This window comes from Rana temporaria, chromosome 5, assembly GCF_905171775.1.
Source record: "Rana temporaria chromosome 5, aRanTem1.1, whole genome shotgun sequence".
NCBI classification, from domain to species: domain Eukaryota; kingdom Metazoa; phylum Chordata; class Amphibia; order Anura; family Ranidae; genus Rana; species Rana temporaria.
In genome coordinates, this window is record NC_053493.1 from 372,393,571 (window position 1) to 372,413,008 (window position 19,438).

General features: G+C 41.5%; 1 protein-coding gene and 1 non-coding gene across 2 annotated transcripts in view; both read left to right on the plus strand.

Moving 5' to 3' along the window:
- Window positions 1-19,438, plus strand: part of ZFPM2 (zinc finger protein, FOG family member 2) — a 486,407-nt gene that overhangs the window by 168,533 nt on the left and 298,436 nt on the right. The window lies entirely within an intron of this gene.
- LOC120942184 lies at window positions 1,076-1,266 on the plus strand. The gene has a single exon (XR_005749953.1). It is a non-coding gene; the product is annotated as a U2 spliceosomal RNA (small nuclear RNA).

Consider the following 19,438-nt stretch of genomic DNA (forward strand, 5'->3'; position numbering starts at 1 on the left):
CAGAAAAGAGTTTCTGAAGTGCTGTGATTGTGTGATGAACATCATTTACATTGAAATCACGCTATGCAATACATGGAAGGGGAGCGGAGCAGTGGAGCGCATGTAACCACAAGATACATTCAAAGAACTATATAGAGTCACTACAAGAAAAACTAATTTTTTTTTGCTTTCCTTTTTTTTAAGGGAACCTTTATAAATATGTAAATTTCATTTTTATCTGATTGGGATTTTAAGCTACACATCTCTAGCAAGAAGGGAGTAAGGGTTGACCAACCTTTTGGGAGATCTGCATTAGTATTCTGAGTGGGCTTATGATATAAAAATGTCTTGTTAGTTGACAGCAAGGGGAAGTGGAGTTGCTAATATACTTTTCCACTTTGATGTGGAAGGAATCTCCATTGACTCATTGAAAACGAACATTATAAGAAAAAAAAACGTTGTCAATTTTATTGTGTTTAGAATCCAGTAATGTGTGGCTCTCATGGCACATCTTCGGCAAATCAAAAATGGAGTTAACTTACAATTAAAGGCTTCTGTATGACAGTCTTAAAGTGGAACTCTCCCAATCAACATTGCTCATTTTTAAATGTTTATGTTTAAGATAAAGGTGTTGATATATATGACAAACTCATTTGAATATTTATATATTTAGCAGCATTTGATACTTCGTTACCTGGTCCTGAGGAAGCTACGCAATTGGCGAAACGCGTTGACAAGCGCATGACCACATGTACACATCCACATTTTGGTTTCCTTTTTTTAAGGGAACCTATATAAATATGTACTCTTCATTTTTATCTGATTGGGGTTTTAAACTACACATGTCTAGCAAGAAGGGTGTAAGGGTTGACCAACCTCTTGGGAGATCTGCATTAGCATTCTGAGTGGGTTTATGATATGAAAATATCTTGTTAGTTGACAGATGGGTGAAGTGAAGTTGCCAATATACTTTTCAACTTTGATGTGGAAGGAATCTCCATTGACTCTGTAAAAACAAACAATATACAAAAAAAAAAAACCCTGTGTAGCTCTCATGACACATCTCGGTAAATCAAAAATGGAGCTAAATGAAATTATCGCTTCTCTGCCTTTTGACTAAGATCAAATGCAGTATCTGTTCTTATCAGTTTAATATCTGATACGTCCCTTATGTGGGAACCATATATTAAATGGATTTGTAGAACAGGGAGATGGAAGAAGAGCTTGCTCTGTCCAATCCATGAGTCGGCCTGCTATTGCAGAACCTCCAGAACCGGTGCAAAGAAAAAAGAATGGAGTTAAATTACAATTAAAGTGGGGGTTCACCCTAAAACATCAATAGACCGTTACATCCAGCATACTGCTGACATCTACAGTATGCTGGATTTTTTTTTTATCCGCTGTACTTACGGTCTCATGGTTGTTTTTACCGGGCTTCCGGGTTCTCGCTCCCCCGGGGAGTAGGCGTTCCTAAGACGAGGCAAAGATGATTGACGTGCGGGTGAAGCGCGTCATCGCCTTCTGAAAATATCCGAGGGGGACTCGGCACTTTACGGTGCCTGCGCAGTCCCCCTCTGATATTTTCGGAAGGCGTGACGCGCTTTACCCGCACGTCAATCGTCTCCTGGGAGGATCAACACTCACTCCCAGGAGACATTGCGCAGAGCTCCCCGTCGGGGAAAAGGACCCGGAAGTGAGGCTGAAGACAGGTAAGTGTACACATTTAAAAAAAATGACAACGCTACAAGCCTTTATTAAGGCTGGAAATAGGTTAGCTAAAAAGTTAATTTTGAGGGTGAACCTCCGCTTTAAAGGCTTCTGTATGGCGGTCTTAAAGTAGAACTTCACTCTCCCAATCAACATTGATTATTTTTAAATGTTCATGTTTAAGGTAAAGGTGTTGATATATATGACAAACTCATTTGGATCTCTATGTATTTAGAAGCATTTGATACTTCCTGACCTGGTCTAGAGGAAGCCACACAATTGGCGAAAAACGTTGCATGCGCATACATTTCAACATTTTGAATTGTGAAGTATAGATGTTTAAAACAAGAGGTGTTGTGTATAAAAGTATCTATAATGACTTATGTATCAATGCGACAATGCTATTTTTTAATGAAGTACTACTGCTTTATGCGTGATTTTGTACAATATTTTTATAGTTTTTCTAAAAAACTTTGCCCCATGTGGGTGCCAATAAAGTCCAACTGATTCAAGCAGGTATGTTGCCTGCTACACATTTTCAATAAATATATATTGGTATATTGATCACATTGTTACACCCATGTCAGTTGGTACAATACCATTATACAGTTCGGGTAATTTTCTTAATTTTTTTTATTTTTTTTGCCTTTTTGCATATTTTTTATTATATATTTGTAATACAGAATTTTGATTTTATCTGGCTGATATGCTTTTGACGATACTAGCATAATCCAAATGCCCCCCTTTTTTCCCCGCATTTGTGCTCCGGTTTAGACCATACTAATTCAGAATGTCTCATACGCTCTCCTTCCCAGACACTGCAGCTCACAGTGGGAGGGTTTCAGCAACAGAGGCAGTCTGTAAATCCAGAAAGCCATAGGCTAGGTGCTGAATGACATGATACAGGCTTCTGCTTTTTCAGTAGTGACAATGCTGAAAGCCATGTCCCCACAATATATTCTCATCCAGCTGTATTGTAAGCAGGCGCAGCCTAAAGCCCACATCTCCATGGGCATCCGCTCCATAGGGCAAGGGAGGGCGCTTGCCCCCCCTAGAAACCAGTGCCATGATCCTCGGGAGAAAAACAGCAGGCAGGAAGCAAGGCGGCGGCATGGCGAATCCAATTAGAGCCGCTCTATCTCTTCTAGCTCCAGCTGACAGAGAGGGGGGCGATCGGGGGAGATATACAGTACAGCCAGCCCGCGGCGCTCCTCTCCCTGTCACAGCTCCGCTGCCGAGTTCTCTGGTAAATGGAGCAGCTGCGCTGTGACAGGGAGAGGAGAGCCGTGGTCTGGCTGTACTGTATATCTCCCCAATCACCCTCCCTCCCCTTCTCTGTCAGCTGGAGCTAGAAGAGAGAGAGAGCGGCTCTAATTGGATTCGCCGTGCCGCCGCCTTGCTTCCTGTTTTCCTCGCCATGATTTGCCACAGCAGAGGGCCAATCAGAAGATCCTGGGCATCATGGGAAATGTAGTCCCTTAAGAGTGGCGGCCCCAGCGTGTCCACAGACACCATGCTAAAGCCCCCAAGGGACCGAGCATGGATGACCTTAAAATGATGCCCCCCCTGAAAAAAGTTCAGCGGACGCCCATGCACATCTCTGCTCCAAATTGAGGAACAGTGCCACACTGTTGCCACCCCATGAATTGAGTGTACTTCACTAGCAGAATCAGCAGGTGTTTGTAGGACTTTGCCGGGGGAGTAAAGCTTAGTTCACACCTATGCAGTTAGCTTTTAATCTGTTTCTACAGTGCTTTTTGCAGGGCGTTTTTGTGTTTTATAAAATGGGCCTGGGCAGGAAGGGAGTTAAATTGTATTGAAGTGGTTAAAACTTTAAAATATGTCAAGGGGGTGAATAAGGTTCTGAATCCAAGATCAAAAACACAAATTTTTGACCAGAAACACAGATCACACTTATCTATTGCAGCTTTGTCTTTAGCTGTTTGCCTACATTTACACTTTAATTGGGCTTTGTCTATAACTTTCCTTATTGCAAGATGAATCTGCTGTGACTCAAAGAGAAAACCTAATTTAATATTAACTTTGCCATGTAAAATCCAGTGATCTGTAGCTCAAAGGTCACCTAGATAACGGCTCAAGTTGAAGTCACTCAGGTGTCCTTTGATGTTGACTTCCTTTTAAGCAGGCGAATCCCCCTGTGACTATATTAAAAAAAAAAAAAAAACTTGATTTACTATTAATTTTGTAGCATTTTAAAATCTGGCGATCTCTAGCTCTTGTGTCAATTATTGAAACAGCTGACCTGGCCTCTGTCAAGGAGGTCGGCCCTTCCTTGTGTTCTTTGATACATTTAGTCCTTCTATAAAATGACTCATTATACTGACCATCGTCTAAGGAATTGCATATTGTCTTGATAGGTCCGGGCTCGTAGTGTGCCTTTAGTCAGCCAGTCAAGTCCCCTGACAGCGGTGTGGTTGTGCCCCTTTTTTGCCACTGTAATCTTAAAATCTTACACAAGTCTTGTGTTATGACTAGAAGTGGAAGATGCTCTCCTCAGGGGGGTTGAATGTATATCAAGAGCCATTAACTTTGCATTTTAATAACTTTGGCAGTGGTAATTGCTCCCGTGTGATTCATTAAAGTTTTTAATGATGCAACATTTGATAGCTAACCATAGTGTACTAATTTGCGCCGAGGGAGATGCTGTGCAATGAGGATGCAAGTCATTTGATGTGGGTTTTTAAACATTGTAAAATACAATAATCTAGCATAGTAATACCTTGGGAAGAGCATAGAGAAAATGAGCTACATGTGATTAAATGATGGACAGGTTTAAAGGAAAACTAAAGGCAAACTTTTTTTTTTTTTAAATAACAAACATGTTATACTTACCTCCTCTGTGCAGCTCGTTTTGCACAGAGTGTCCCCTAACCCTGTCTTCTGGGGTCCCTCGGCGGCTGTCTCGGCTCCTCCTCGCAAAAGCTTTCCACCTTCATGCGAGCGAGCTCGCATGGTGGAAAGCTTTTGCAAGCGCGCTCCCGTGATACAGCGGCGGGCATAGCCGCCGACTGTATCACTCGGCCCCGCCCCCCGGCGTGCAGCATCATCTGCTGTGATTGACAGCAGCGCCAGCCAATGGCTGCGCTGCTATCAATCCATCCAGCCTAGCCAATCAACGGCCAGGCTGGGAATCGAAGAGGATCACGTGGATGCGCGCAGGACTTTCGAGGGGTCAGGTAAGTAAAACTGGGGTTCGGGGGGAGGGTTGGTACCATCTGATGTTTTTTCACCTTAATGCATTTCCCGTATTCTCAAAGAATTTGTGCCGTAAGTTACGGCGGCGTAGTGTATCTGTGTCGGCGTAAGGGCGCGCAATTCAAATGGATGAGATCGGGGCGTGTTTTATGGTAATACGTCTTGACCCAGACGTAAATGACGTTTTTTCTAAACGGCGCATGCACCGTCAGTGGGGGTATCCCAGTGCGCATGCTTGAAATTAACCCGCAACAAGCCAATGCTTACGACGTGAACGTCATTCTACGCAAAGCCCTATTCGCAAACGACTTACGCAAACAACGTAACATTTTCAAAATTCGATGCGGGAACGACGTCCATACTTAACATAGGATACGCCTCATATAGCAGGGGTAACTATACGCCGAAAAAAAGCCTTACGGAAACAACGTAAAAAAATGCGACGGCCGGACGTACGTTCGTGGATCGCCGTATCTAGCTAATTTGCATACTCAACGCGGAAATCGATGGAAACGCCACCTAACGGCCAGCATAAATATGCACCTTAGATCCGACGGCGTACTAAAACATACGCCAGTCGGATCTAGCCCAGCTTAAGACGTATCTTGTTTTGTGGATACAAAACAAAGATACGCCAGAGCAAATTAGCAGTTACGCGGCGTATCAATAGATAGAATACGTATCGGCCTAAACTGAGAAAAAAAATAGTTTTTTTTATATATTTTTGGTGGATATTTATAATAGCTAAAAGAATAAGTAAAAAATATTGTTTTTTTTTTCCAAATTTACACTCTTTTTTTTGTTTATAGCGCAACAAATTAAAACCGCAGAGGTGATCAAATACCACCAAAAGAAAGCTCTATTTGTGGAAAAAAAGGACGTCAATTTTGTTTGGGTGCAACGTCGCAGGCCTGCGCAATTGTCAGTTAAAGCGACGCAGTGCCGAATCGCAAAAAGGGGCCAGGTCCTTTAGCTGCATATTGGTCCGCGGCTTAAGTGGTTAAACGTTTTACATGTGAGTTGTCCCACCGATGTTCAGTTGGCTTTGCAGCAAGATAATCAATGTTATTCACCTAACCTGTCGGTGGTCATAAAGTTATGGCCGATCAGTGTAATATATATATATATATATATATATATATATATACATATATATATATATATATATATATATATATACACTCACATAATCTAAAAATAACTTTTTACATATGCTGGAAGTTCTTCATGTTGGATGTTTCATAAATCACACTGTTTATCTGGATTTTTTGGATGCGATATGTTGCTGGAGACATTTGCAAAGTAGAAATAAATGGAAGCTCTGGAGACAGAATTAACAACTCACACCTGTGACTGGACATTTCCCATTTGCTGGTCAGGGCTCAGTTCAGAGGCGCACTCAGCAGACAAGGCCTTGTAGCTCGCTATACAGCTCAGAGCAAAATTCAACACAGATTTCTGCTTTTTCTCAGGACTGGATTAACAACTGACATTTATTATTTCCCCTGTAAAAAAAAAAAAAACAAGAAACTGTAAGGAATCTCTGAATGTTGGAGTGTGTCAAGAGGGAACATCCTCTTACAGCTGTGATTTGGACATTTCTAAACTTTTACTTTTTTATTTCATTGGTTTCAACTGATAACAAAGGCAAACATGAGAGCATGTATTTTTTTTATAGCACGTAGAAATCAGGAATCTGCCATACATCAGATTTATCTGCAGTGCTGCAGGTTACACGGGGACACAATTTCACTACGGAATTATTGAATGAAACAAAATCAGTATTGTTACTTGTGAGCTTTATACAGTATCTCACAAAAGTGAGTACACCCCTCACATTTTCGTAAATATTTTATTATATCTTTTCATGTGACAACACTGAAGAAATGACACTTTGCTACAATGTAAAGTAGTGAGTGTACAGCTTGTATAACAGTGTACATTTGCTATCCCCTCATCTCAAAGAACTCTCAGAGGATCTGAAAAAAAGAATTGTTGCTCTACATAAAGATGCCTAGGCTATAAGAAGATTGTCAAGACCGAAACTGAGCTGCAGCCCGGTGGCCAAGACCATACAGCGGTTTAACAGGACAGGTTCCACTCAGAACAGGCCTCGCCATGGTCGACCAAAGAAGTTGAGTTCACCTGCTTAGCGTCATATCTAGAGGTTGTCTTTGGGAAATAGACGTATGAGTGCTGCCAGCATTGCTGCAGAGGTTGAAGGGGTGGGGGGTCAGCCTGTCAGTGCTCAGACCATACGCCACACACTGCATTAAATTGGTCTGCATGACTGTCCTCCCAGAAGGAAGCCTCTTCTAAGGATGATGCACAAGTAAGCCCACAAACTGTTTTTTGAAGACAAGCAGAATAAGGACATGGATTACTGGAACAATGTCCTGTGGTCTGATGAGACCAAGATTTGGTGCAGATGGTGTCAAGAGTGTGTGGTGGCAACCAGGTTAGGAGTACAAAGACAAGTGTGTCTTGCCTACAGTCAAGCATGGTAGTGGGAGTGTCATGGTCTGGGGCTGCATGAGTGCTGCCGGCACTGGGGAGCTACAATTCATTGAAGGAACCATGAATGCCAACATGTACTGTGACATACTGAAGCAGAGCATGATCCCCGACCTTCGGAGACTGGGCCGCAGGGCAGTATTCCAATATGATAAAGACCCCAAACACACCTCCAAGATGACCACTGCCTTGCTAAAGAAGCTGAGGGTAAAGGTGATGGACTGGCCAAGCATGTCTCCAGACATAAAACCTATTGGGGCATCCTCAAACGGAAGGTGGAGGAGCGCAAGGTCTCTAACATCCACCAGCTCTGTGATGTCATCATGGAGGAGTGGAAGAGGACTCCAGTGGCAACCTGTGAAGCTCTGGTGAACTCCATGCCCAAGAGGGTTAAGACAGTGCTGGAAAATAATTGTGGCCACTCGAAATTTTGACACTCTTTGGACATTTTCACATAGGGGTGTACTCAATTTTGTTGCCAGCAGTTTAGACAATAAAGGCTGTGTGTTATTTTGAGGGGACAGCAAATTAACACTGTTATACAAGCTGTATACTCACTACTTGTAGAAAAGTGTAATTTCTTCAGTGTTGTCACATGAAAAGATATAATAAAATATTGACAAAAATGTGAGGGGTGTACTCACTTTTGTGAGATACTGTAGGTTTCTCTCTTTTAGCCCATAACTGTTACCGTGGATGGTGGAACCTTTCCTATTGTATTCTGATGGCTGGCATCCAAAGATGTCAGAATCTATCCAATTGGATGCAGTTACTGTTCTGCCAACAATTTTCCACCTGATGCCGCATACACACGGTCAGAATTTCCGATAACAAATTCGACACATGCTTGGAATCAATGAACTTTATTTTTCTCGGCTTGTCGTAGTGTTGTACGTGACTGTGTTCTTGACGTTCGGAATTTCCGACAACATTTGTGTGACCGTGTGTATGCAACACATCTTTAAGTGAACAATCTGGTGGAAAAAAATCCACAGTTTTGTTGTCGGAAAGTACGATCATGTGTACGCGGCATTACACTGCTGACAAAAGTTGAGGGAAAAATTGTGCTTGATGAGCTGCTCATGCTTAGAACAACCAGGGAATGTCAGCTCTCAAACTGTAAATGCTCAGAGCTTCCGGCTTCATAGGCAGCAGAGGAGACTGCAGAATGGATGTTCCCCAATCTCCTCCTGCTCCCTATCTTAAAGTGAGCGGTTGTGGTCCTGGGCTCCTGGGAAGAGCGGGAGAACCTGTTAACAGGGGATGGGGGGCAGCAGCATGGGGAAGGGAAGGGGTCCCACCACCCACAATGTAAAAGTGATCACTTTTACAGTCAGGGCTGCCATCAGGGGGGTACAGGCATTACACCTGTAAGGGGCCAGATGGTCCCCAGGGGCTCAGTGCCCCCCGTTTTTTTTATTAATTATTATTTTTTTTTTTGGCACCCCCCCCCTGTTTTATTTTATTTAATTTTTTCCGTCTGACTTTAGCAACTCGCGGCAGGAGAGAGAAGAGAAGACTTGAGTTGACTTTGTTTTGTTCGTCAGCACCAACCCCCCCAGCAGGAGAGAGGAGGGCCCCCGGTTCTCTGCTCCAGGGAGGCCCTGCCTATAGCTGTGTAAGAGGCCCCAAAATTTGTGATGGCTGCCCTGTTTACAGTATAGCCAGGAGCTGGATGAGAAGAGCAGATACCAGCTCATGGCTGCTACTGAAGCTATGAGCTTCTTTTGAACCTTTCACTCTCTCGACATATGTAGCGCATCCAAAGAGGCAAAGTGGTTAACAATGATTACAAAGCTTCATTAATCTGTGTCTATTATATCTGCCTAGAGTTCAGCTTTTAAGTTCACCTCCTTTAGTTTCTAGCCGCTATACTTTCATTGAATTTGAGAGGGACTCGTTTTTTTGCTCAGATCACCCAGTCTGCAGTATTTAGTGCCATCCTGAATATCGGCATGAAGTCTTGTTACTTAAATCCTTTAGATATATAGTTATGGTCTGTTGGAGATCATTAACTCTTCTGCCAAATACAGTGCAGCCAAAAGTAGAGCACTCATACACATCAGCGTCAGCAACTATTCTTACGTCCGACCTATTACAGAGTTTTTCTGCCTTTTTGTAGATCCTCTCTATATACCCTGGTCCTTAAAAAATACACCCCACCTTATTTCTAGTATGACCTTGTAAGAACAATAAAACAAAGGCGGATCCTTATGTAACCGTTGTTTTACATTTGTTCCTTATGTAGAATTTACAACAAAGATATGTTTTAGTGAACGGATTCTGTTCAAATACCTTTGACTGCAGCAAAACACCATCTGTTGTGTTATATCAGCGAGTAAGTTTTGTGTGAAATGGGCTACATCTGTTCAGCCATGTACAGTATGTACAGGTGGAGAGAGATGTGCAGAGCAGCACAATATTATGAATAGCGGACTTACTGCCAAAAATAAAATGACTCACATGTGAATGAATTGTTTCACATAATGTGTGTGTGTAAATTATATTCACAGTGGGGGAAATACTTATTTGATCCCCTGCAGATTTTGTAAGTATTCCCACTTACAAAGAAATGAGGGGTCTATGATTTTTATCATAGATGTATTTTAAATGATAGAGACAGAATATCAACCAAAATTCCAGAAAAAAACATGATAGAAATGTTATAAATTGAGTTGCAGTTCAGTGAGTAAAATAAGTATGTTATCCTCTAAGGAAGGTGCTTCTAACGACAACACGTTATGTGTATAAAAGACACCTGTCCACAGAATCTCTTTCTTTCATTTAAACCTCACCATCATTGGCAAGACTAAAGAGCTGTTAAAGGACATCAGGGACAAGATTGAAAAACCTGCACAAGGCTGGAATGGTATATATTTTTTATGTTATGTTAGCACCAGGAAGTCAAGAAAATGTTCTGCACGGAAGAAGTCACCCTTAGGGCCCTTTCACACGTGCGGACAAACGGTCCGGTTTTTTTCAAGTTCGTAAACCGACTTGTAATGCTTCCCTATGGGATTGCAGATGTTAGCGGATGATGCATCCGTTAACGTCCGCAAAGATCCACCTCCGCAAAGATCCGCTTTTTCAGACGGAAGAAAACCTTATTTTTCTTCCGTCTGGCGGAACGGATCGGATGAATACGGACACACGGTCCGTATTCATCCGATTCCCCATAGGGGAGAGCGGAGGAAACACAGGGCGGTCTCTGCATAGTGTGCGGGGACCACCCTGTCTGCCGACAGCTCAGCGGGGATTTACGGATGATCCCCGCTGAGCCAACGGACACACACGGGGCGGATCAATACGGATCCGCTCCGTGTGAAAGGGCCCTAAGTGAGGGTTGTCATTTAGGCCACCAACAGATATGTGACTACAGGATCCAGTACTAAAATCCAGCCCTGCTTTTGCCCATGCATTCTTCATTGCTTAAATGGTTTGAATTGCTCAGGTTAGGGATAATCCTAGTGGGTTATCCCCACCAAGATACCTAGTACCTAGAGTGTAGCCTATCTGTGTCAGTTTCTACCTCCACTACGAAAAATGTTGACATGTCAAAGAAGAGGAGGATGGGCTGCAGGCAACTCCTTTTATATATTTATATATAGATCTATCTATCTATCTATCTATCTATCTATCTATCTATCTATCTATCTATCTATCTATCTCTCTCTCTCTCTCTCTCTCTCTCTCTCTATATATATATATATATATATATATATATATATATATATATATATATATATATATATATATAGAGAGAGAGAGAAAGATAGATAGATAGATAGATAGATAGATAGATAGATAGATAGATAGATAGATAGATAGATAGATAGAGATATATATACACATACAGTGCCTTTAAAAAAGTATTTATACCCCTTAAAATTTTCCACATTGTGTCATGTTACAACCAAACACGTAAATATATTTTATTGGAGTTTCATGTGATAAACCAACACAAAGTGGCACATAGAAAGAAGAAGAAAATTATAAATGGCTTTCAACATTTTTTACAAATAAATATCTGAAAAGTGTGGCGTGCATTTATATTCAGCCCCCTTTACTCTGATACCCCTAACTAAAATCTAGTGGAACCAATTGCCTTCAGAAGTCACCTAATTAGTAAATAGAGTCCACCTGTGTATAATTTAATCTCAGTATAAATGCAGCTATTCCTCAGAGGTGTGTTAGAGAAGCTTCGAACAAGGAACACACCAGAAAGGTCAGGGATAAAGTTGTGCAGAAGTTTAAAGCATTGTTAGGTTTTAAAAAATATCCCAAGCTTTGAACATCTCACAGAGCACTGTTCAATCCATCATCCAAAAATGGAAAGAGTATGGCACAACTGCAAACCTGCCAAGACATGGCCGTTCACCTAAACTGACAGGCCGGGCAAGGAGAGCATTAATCAGAGAAGCAGCCAAGAGGCCCATGGTAACTCTGGAGGAGCTGCAGAGATCCACAGCTCAGGTGGGAGAATCTGTCCACAGGACAACTATTAGTTGTGCTCTCCACAAATATGGCCTTTATGGAAGAGTGGCAAAAAGAAAGCCATTGTTAAAAGAAAGCCATAAGTCCCATTTGCAGTTTGCGAGAAGCCATGTGGGGGACACAGCAAACATGTGGAAGAAGGTGCTCTGGTCAGATGAGAGCAAAATTGAACTTTTTGGCCTAAAAGCAAAAACGCTATGTGTGGTGGTAAACTAACACTACCCATCACTCTGAACACACCATCCCTGCCGTGAAACATGGTGGTGGCAGAATCATGTTGTGGTGACACTTTTCTTCAGCAGGGACAGGGAAGCTGGTCAGAGTTGATGGGAAGATGGATGGAGCCAAATACAGGGCAATCTTAGAATAAAACCTGTTAGAGTCTGCAAAAGACCTGAGACTGGGGTGGAGGTTCACCTTCCAGCAGGACAACAACCCTAAACATACAGCTAGAGCTACAATGGAATGGTTTAGATCAAAGGATATTCATGTTAGAATGGCCCAGTCAAAGTCCAGACATAAATCCAATTGAAAATCTGTGGCAAGACTTGAAAATTGCTGTTCACAGACGCTCTCCATCCAATCTGACAGAGCTTGAGCTATTTTGTAAAGAAGAATGGGCAAAATTGTCCCTCTCTAGATGTACAAAGCTGGTAGAGACATCTCCAAAAATACTTGCAGCTGTAATTGCAGTGAAAGGAGGTTCTACAAAGTATTGACTCAGAAGGGCTGAATACAAATGTGTGTCATACTTTTCACATATTTATTTGTAAAAAATTGAAAATAATTTTCCTTCCACTTCACAATTATGTGCCACTTTGTGTTGGTCAATCGCATAAAATCCCAATAAAATACATTTATGTTTTTGGTTGTAACATGAGAAAATATGGAAAATGTCAATGGGTATGAATACTTTTAAAAAGGCACTGTATATATTCTTCCAAACATGGTTGGCTGTTAGAGTCACGTTGATGCAATAAGCAGGGAGTATTTTGTCACAAAGAGTGAGATGGTTTATCTAAAATGGCGTTATATAATGTGGTCAGTCTGAACTGTGCTCGGTAGAGTTCCTCTTTAATCTTGCCGATGAATGTTAATCATAATTATTCATACACAGAATTCCATGCATCTCATTAAATCAAATGCCTGTAAAGTCCAAGTGATACATATGAGGCAGAGCTGGTGTAAAGCAGACAGCGATTAAATGCTCCAATAGAGCTCCAAATTTACCTTCATTTTGTCTATAGACTTTCCTCTGCTCTCCAACATATTGAAATTCTTGCACCGATCATTTCATTTAGTCCCAAATGTTATATTTTTTTCCAGAATAAAAACAAAAATGTGTGAAACTTATTTTAAAAAACTGCAGGTTTAATTATAAAGATTATATAAAAGGAAAAGTGATGATACTGGTAATATCAGCCTATCCGACCCTAGAGCATGTCTTCAGTGAGCCTTGTGAGTATATTATGAAAAGGTTTACCTTAAAGTATATATAAAACCAAGCGATTAAAAGTTGTAACATGTTATATTATATAATGCTATATTTTTTTTTAATCTGCAGCTTTTATTAAAATAATCCCAGATGATGCTGCAATGAAGGTCCTTGTTCAGGCACTTCCTGTGATAGAGGAAAAACAAAAAAACTGCGCTAATAATTACACTAAAAAGTACACACTATAGGCAGCAGCTGGCGTGCGATACACAAATGACATAAAACAAAAAACAAAGCCGCGCCCCAGACACTAAAACATATTCAATAAAGATCTTAGAGGATAAGGTGTATTAAAGTCCATATACATGTATCTTGCACCATGGATCACTCTCAGATATATACAAGTCCGTAGGAAAGTATGGCATAACACTTGAGTAATTAGCATAGGACTCCTATTGATTAGATCACTGCAGATAAGGTCCTAAGATTCCACACCACCAAGTGACAGGTAAAACAATATAGGTGAACCCTCCACCGGAATAAGAGGCCGCTTACCAGAGGGCAAGCAAATTGAGCATTTGGCTATTCCTCTCAAGCCTGCCTTGCATGCAAACATTCAGTAAAAAAAAAAAAACGCTTGATAGTGTACAATGGCACTATAAAGGGCATGTTGCATTCAAATGGCGCCACCCTTTGGGCTGCTTTTGCTGATCCTTGTGTTAGTAAAAGTTTGGTGAGAGCCGATTCACGCTTTTCAGTCTTCGTGCTTTTCAGTTCGTTACAACATGACGAATGTGCTATCTCCATTACGAACGCTAGATTTACCAGAACAAGCGCTACCATCTCATACTTGATTCTGGGCGTGCACGAGAAAAAAAAAAAAGACTGACGGGAAACACGACGGGAACAAATAGAGCAGGTTCAAATTTTTTTGCGGGCAGTTTTCTCGTCAGGAAAACTGCTATGGAGCATAGACACGACCAGTTTTCCCGACCAATCTAAAAAATGAATGCTTTCTCGTCGAGAAAACCGGTTGTGTGTATGAGGCATTAGAGTGGAACCATGTTCACCTTCACTCCAGAGCTGCGGTGTCCAGGAGCTCCCTCACAGCCGCTTACATCTTTAGCTGGTCTTCTTTGATTTGATTGGCCAGGCTGACATGATGTCACTCCCGGCCAATGCAAGGACATTTTTTTATCTCAGCAGATGTTAAAATTGTACACTGAGCTGTGTGCATGAACAAACGGGTAAGAATACTTTCATGAAGACGAGACGTAAGAGTGTATCTTCTGCCTTAAAAAGCCAGTCTGTTTGCACCTTTTTGTTTTTAAAGTAAAGTTCCACTTTACAGGTCAGGATTGCTTTTAGGCCTCGTACACATGACCGAGAATCTCGTCAGGAAAAACCCGTCATTTTCCCTGACGAGATTCGTGGCAAGAAACTCTTGACACCCGAGTGTACAGACTTTCATCTCAAAAGAACCGAGGTTCTCTTGAAAGGAAAGAGCATGCGCTCGTCTCATTCGATGACGTCGCCATCTTGCTTCACCCTACCTATGCCATGGAAGCTACCGCGCATGCGTCAAAGTCATTTCGAGCATGAGCGGGTTTCCACGGCGACAGGTAAGTATACACACTCTCGGGTTTCTGGGCAAGAGTTTCTTGCTGGTTTCTTGCTGGTTTTTGCCGAGAAACTTGGTCGTGTGTACGAGGCCTGACAGTGACATTGTTATACTGACAGCTTTCATTAAAATAATACCTAGTGATCCTGCCATAAAGATCCCTGTTAAAGCAGAGGTTTTGTCCCTGTCCCCCAGTTCACCCAGTTACATGCCATTTTAGGTTGAATTTAATTGTTTGAAGGTTATAAGTGGGCATGTTGATGCTCATTACACAGGAATGGTCTACCATTGCTACCGTAATGAAGCTAGTCCAGAGCAATGACATGCAGCAGTCTCCACTGTAGATATGAAGTGGCTACAACGAGGTTGGAGACAATCAACAGTGCTAAGATGCAAAAAAAAAAGATGCAAATAGAGATGGAACCAGCACTTTAGCAAATGAAATGTCACCCAGTTAGGATATACATCTAGTATAAAGATTTTCTTCATAGCCATTCGGTGTGTGCATAAATCAGGGCAATCTGCATCAATATTGTTTGTCCAATGAGAGGCATCCATTTACTAACTATAAAAAACTGAAGTACAGTCAAAGCAATTTTTTCTCCTGATTCTCTTCAGCCACATACTGGGAATAAAAGAGCGAGTCACACCGCAGTGAGCGTATGTATAGAATTTTCCTACAAGGATTCCAAATACATTTTGAGGATTATAACCCCGGTGACATCTTTGGGTTAATGCTATGCTCTGTGTATTTAGTGTGGCTCGCTGTATATTCTTCACTAGCTATAGAAGATATTATCTGTGATCAAAGACAATGGCACGGTTCCCCCTGCTTCCTCTGTACTTCTGAGCTGATGACCTGGAGACTATGCGACTGGCCCCGCCGCCACCCATTGCGTGGTTGCTGGGAGACATGGAGCTGCATGTGTGTCAACTTTCTTTCATGATTCAAAAGACGTCTGAGCCTAACAGAGAGCTTTATTCCCGCAGAAAAAGATCCTTGTGTGTTTTCTAACAAGTGTCTTGGCCTGGGATGGTGTTGGGGCTCCAGGTTATAAATGAGGAATTTTCTTCACTTCTTCTTAATCATCCTCTTGAGAAAAAGGAGAAAGTTAATTTTTCACTTATCAAAGGGTGGAGAGTGACATAGAAGAACTATTACTGTCTGATTCTGTACACAGCCCAGCCCTCTTTTTCTACAGTTCATCTTTTAACATTTGTTCATGATAACAATCGGAAATGTTCACGTAATTTCTGAACTAATCTCACAAGAGGAGGAAGCTCTGCAGACCTCCAAAAATAATTTGCATTTGTTTGGTTTAAAGCCACATTTATTTGATATAGTTAGATATAAAATGATCTAATAGGATAAGCTCTTTAATAATAATAATAATAATAATAATAATAATAATTATTATTATTATTATTATTATTATTATTATTAATAATAATAACAACATTATAATAAAATTGTTAATAATAATAATAATAATAATAATAATAATAATAACAATACTAATAATAATAATAATAATAACAACAATAATAATAATAATAATAATAATAATAATAATAATAATAATATGATAACATATTATTATTATTATTATTATTATTATTATTATTATTAGATATATGTTATAATTATATAGGATATAATTAGATATAATAAAATAATTCAGTTAGACTAAATTTCCCCCTGCAGTGGGGCTCTCTGGCACTGCAAGTGTTAAATGCTTGCTGGGTCTAGGGGGAGCTGAAGGCTGCACCACTTACCCTACCTGCAATCCGGAAAGACTTTGGTGCTGCCCTCTTCTCCCTCCAGGCCCGTGAGTTGACATATTGGTGTCATCATTCACAAAGCATGGCTATTAAAGTGGTTCTAAAGCCTTAAAGTGGTTGTAAACTAAAACAAAAACTAAACAAAAACCTGCAAGACAAAGGGATATTGAGCTAGTATGCATCTCATACTAGCACTTTATGAAATACTTACCTTAGATCGAAGCTGTTACAGCAGTCCCCACACACCACTGAGACCGGCGACATGTCTCTTAGAGTTATATCCAGGTTTGCAGCTCCGGCTCTGAGATTGGCTGGAGCTGCGATGACGTCACTCGCGGTGCGGCTACTGAAGAAACGTCACGAGCGGCCTGTTTCTTTAGTGCGCATGAGCGGATGCGGATACAGTTAATATCTCCTAAACTGAGCAAGTTTAGGAGACATTCACAGTACCTAAAGGTAAGCCTTTTTATAGGCTTACCTGTAAGTAAAAGTGGTTAACAGGGTTTAGAAAATAATAAACATGTTATACTTACCTACTCTGTGCAATAGTTTTGCACAGAGCAGCCCTGATCCACCTTTTCTGGGGTCCCTGCTGGCACACCAGGCTCCTCCTCTTCTGCGAATGCCCCCAGGGAAAGCCATTTTCCCTGGGAGCACCCATGCGTGCTCTCTCCCAAGCCACCCAGTCTGCGTCTAACACAGACCAAGTGACTCGCCCCGCTCCCGTGTCACGACATACAATTGACAGCACTAGGAGCCAATGGCTGCCACTACTATCAATCTGCCCAAAGAGGAGGGAGACTGCTACTGCACGCGTGCACATTGCTGGATCGGATCGGGCTCAGGTAACAATAAAAGGGTGGGAGGGCTGGGGGGCTCCTACAACACAGAAGGTTTTTCAACTTAATGCATACAATGCATTAAAGTAAAAAACATTGAGGCTTTAGAACCACTTTAAGGTTTTTTGCCTTAATGCATTCTATGCATTAGGCCTCGTACACACGACCGAGGAACTCGTCGTAAATGAAACATCGTTTTCCTCGACGAGTTCCTTGTCAGCCTTGTGAAGAAACTTGACAAGCTTTCCTTGCGTACACACCAGGGGCGGACTGACAACTCATGGGGCCCCCGGACTTACAGATGGCCACCACGCCAGGAGGCAGTGCAAAGGCGGGGCAGCTAAAATCTCAGGATTTTCACATCAAAAGCATGTCGGTTTCGGGCATATCAGGGACAGATGTAAAAAAAACATAGATTTTTACATACTGTCCCTGGTTTTACTGAGCATGGGGCATGGGGGCATGGGGCCCTCGGGCAAGGCCCGAGTGACTCAATGGTCAGTCCGCCCCTGGTACACACTGTCAAGACCAAATCTCCTCGTTCTCAAACGCAGTGACGTACAACACATACAATGGCAGGGGAAGTTCGATTCCACTGGCACAACCCTGGGGGCTTCTTTTGCTAATCTCATGTTACTGCGTGTTAAGTAAAAGTTTGGTGAGAGACGATTTGCACTTTCAGTCTGTTACAGGGTGACAAATATGTTATCTACATTACAAACGCTACTTTTACCGAAGGTGCGCTCCCGTCTCATACTTTATTCTGAACATGCGCGGGTTTCTAAGCATACACACAAACATGTTTCTCGTCGAAAACCAGCCTGACGAGGAACACGACGAGGAAATTGAGACTCCCGTCGAGGAAAAAGAAAACTTGTTCTCTTTTTTTCTCGTTGAGTTCCTCGGCAGTTTTCTCGATGAAAAACATACACACAACCGTTTTCCTCAGCAAAAAAGCTCTGCCACCAAGTTTCTTGATGGATTCTGTCGAGGAAAACGGTCATGTGTACGAGGCCTTAAAGTAAAAAACCTCTGTTGCTGAGGATCTCCCCCAGCTATACTTACCTGAGCCCGATCTCGATCCAGCAATGTGCACTAGAGCAGCAGTTCTCACAGCTCTATAACTCCTCAATGGGCATATTGATAGTAGTGGGAGTCATTGGTAAAACCCCACTCTGTGTCAGTAGACTTCATTTTTTTGTATTTATTGCTATTTTTTGTCCCCATAAGGCTGATTTCCCTTACTTGCGGTCCTGGTGACACAACAGAAAAATTAAGGGAAATCTATACAACATGAGAGAAAATCCCACCTTTACCAGTTGTCACCTGAACAGACATTCTTATTGGGGAATCTTCCCCTATACTCTGACAGCACTAATATCTTATGTAAATGAAAACCTCACATAGACCATAACCCTTTCTTCACTTCTGCCTTTAACTTTATGACTTTGATTACACATATATATTTTATTTAACTGGCTTGGTGCTGCCAACAGCTGTTTTTAAATTGCTTTTCATAGCCAGGAATAACATTTTACACCATCATACTCATATATGTCTTGATGGTGATGTTTTCGATGTTTAATGATAATTGCATGTTTATCACCTTGTCAATAAAACTTCTACATTTCTTAAGTAGTAAAAGCAAAGTTGTTATGGTTGCAACAACTGAACAAAACTGTAATATATTGCAGCAGCTTACCAGCCCTTCAATGTGGTGGCTTCATTAGTTTACTTTTTCTAGGCTATTTTTTATTTTTTTTACATAATTTTCACCTAGTGATCCTACCAGAAACACTTCCTCTCCTTTGGTGACAACACTTGCTCACTGTAAGGTATTGATGAGAAGCA